The sequence below is a fragment of the Solanum pennellii genome, chromosome 11 (genome assembly GCF_001406875.1).
Source record: "Solanum pennellii chromosome 11, SPENNV200".
Lineage (NCBI taxonomy): Eukaryota > Viridiplantae > Streptophyta > Magnoliopsida > Solanales > Solanaceae > Solanum > Solanum pennellii.
In genome coordinates this window covers 19,698,316-19,700,481 of record NC_028647.1, presented here as the reverse complement: position 1 = coordinate 19,700,481, position 2,166 = coordinate 19,698,316, and positions in this window count along the sequence as shown.

Below are 2,166 nucleotides of genomic sequence, written 5' to 3'. Positions count from 1 at the left end.
TGTTCATGGAAGATATAATCTCAATGGGAAGTCATAAATTTTACTTCCTTTTCAAAAACATTCCCAAAATGACGATGATTTTTCCCTTAAGAAAGTCATCAACCAATCCATCAACATGCAACTTCATGCATCTATTCAGGAAATGGCTACTCAAACTTCGACACAATCAACGCCAATCAAACATTCACAAGCAATTGATGATTTAACATTAAGAAGGACGTTACTCTCTATCCATCATCGGACATCGTTAATGAAAATCTTATTATAAAAAATCCTACTATAATGTTGATAGCAAAAATGATCTTAGAAAATTGTAATTGAGCATAAGATGAAACTAACCAACACTTACTATAATGTTGAAGTGCTTGGTAGCCTTAGGAAAATGCTTAAAGAGTAATAAAGAATCGGTCAGAAAACTCAGCATCGATCTTGCACACTTGCAAATTAATAAACATTTAAACAATAAGATTCAAGGGAGAGCTCCATGGTGGAAATACAGACAACCCAAACCCTTAGTTCAAATTTCCAAAAAAAATCACTTGTTTGAATACATGAGAGAAGTTCAAGAACTTCACGAATAGTAACTTCACTCTATCAAAATAAATTAAACAGCAATAGTTTCTTAAAAACTAAAAATTCCATTTATAGTTCTATGGAGACTATGCAACTTTGTTTCTCTTTTTTTTTGGAATTACCATTTGATTGGATTCATTTATCTTTTCGACTAATCCTCGGTGTATCTGCAGACTTGTAAAGGTTTCCAAATAAATAAATGTCCTCACATTGCATCTCACACTGCACCTTAGATAATACAACTTCAGTATCAGATAATATATCACTCAAGTGTCAGCAGAGAAATATTACTTCATTGACATCTTTAATCATCAAACTAATGTGTGATTATAGCATTAGAAAAAGATAAAATTATAAGACATCCAAAATCATCAAACTAATGTGTGATTATAATAAACATTAGAAAAAAGTCAAAATGAGATAAAAGGAGAAATTTAAATCCATTGAGGACTAGATGAGAATATAATACAAATGACTAAAGACTCAAAAAGTAGAACAGAAGAACGTCAGATGATCAGGTCAAGACCAATTGCTCAACGTACTATCTTTGCATAAATACCAAATTTCCCACGTGTCTATTTCAATGAATACTTTGTTCAAGAAAAAAACTGCAGAAGAACACTTTCTTAGAAAAAGGATCATGTGTAGTAATACATAGTTACAATAATAAAAAAGTTACCACTTGGATCTACGACAATCTTAGGAAAGTATACCTTAATAACTAACTAAACAAGAGGAACCAATCTAAAATACCTTTGTTACTCCTAATTGAAGGTCAAGAAAAAATGAAAGAAGTTGGAACTTAATAAAAGCAAAAGTTCCCACTAAACATCAATTGTAAAGAAAAATAACAGTATTATGTAACGTGCACACCAAAACACGCAATAACAGATGAAAGAAGCTCAATAGTAGAAACACTAGTAAGAGATTAGATAGATAAACTTCTTTATTAGGGAACTGATGAAAGAAAAGTTGGGAAAATATACTACCTTTTCTTTGACAACCCATGAAAGAAAGTTTGGTAAGATTTGAAATTCTTTCATCTTCATCTTCCAAATAGTTTGCCATTTCCTTTAATAAAAACTTCCACCTAATAATGATCCATGCAAATCAAGATAATAAGAGTTTTGACACATGAAAGTTAAGTATAAATGCTTGATAGTCCAGCCAAACCTTCATCTCATTCAGTATTAGATGAGAATGAACGATCTCTTAATTATGTTATGCACTCTCTCCATGGCTCTAACAGGTTAGGAACACGAGAAGCGCCAGCTCTTCAAGACCAACAGTGTTATTTGATCAAACTGTTTCAGATGGTGCATTTTCCACAACAGTGAAAACAAGGTGGAGATTTGCATAACTAGGGTACTATATACACATACGTTTAGAACTTTTTACAAATATCTTAAATAATTGATGTTGCTCAAATCACCCTCAAAACAAGTTAACGGAGTAAGCAGTCGTTTGTCGATTAATTAAACTACCCAACTTAACATTCTAGGTATAAGTGACTACACCCTCCTTGAACACTACACAACAACTCATCGTTTCCAACTTTCACCACTTCTCTTCATTTTTCAAACCCATTGACAT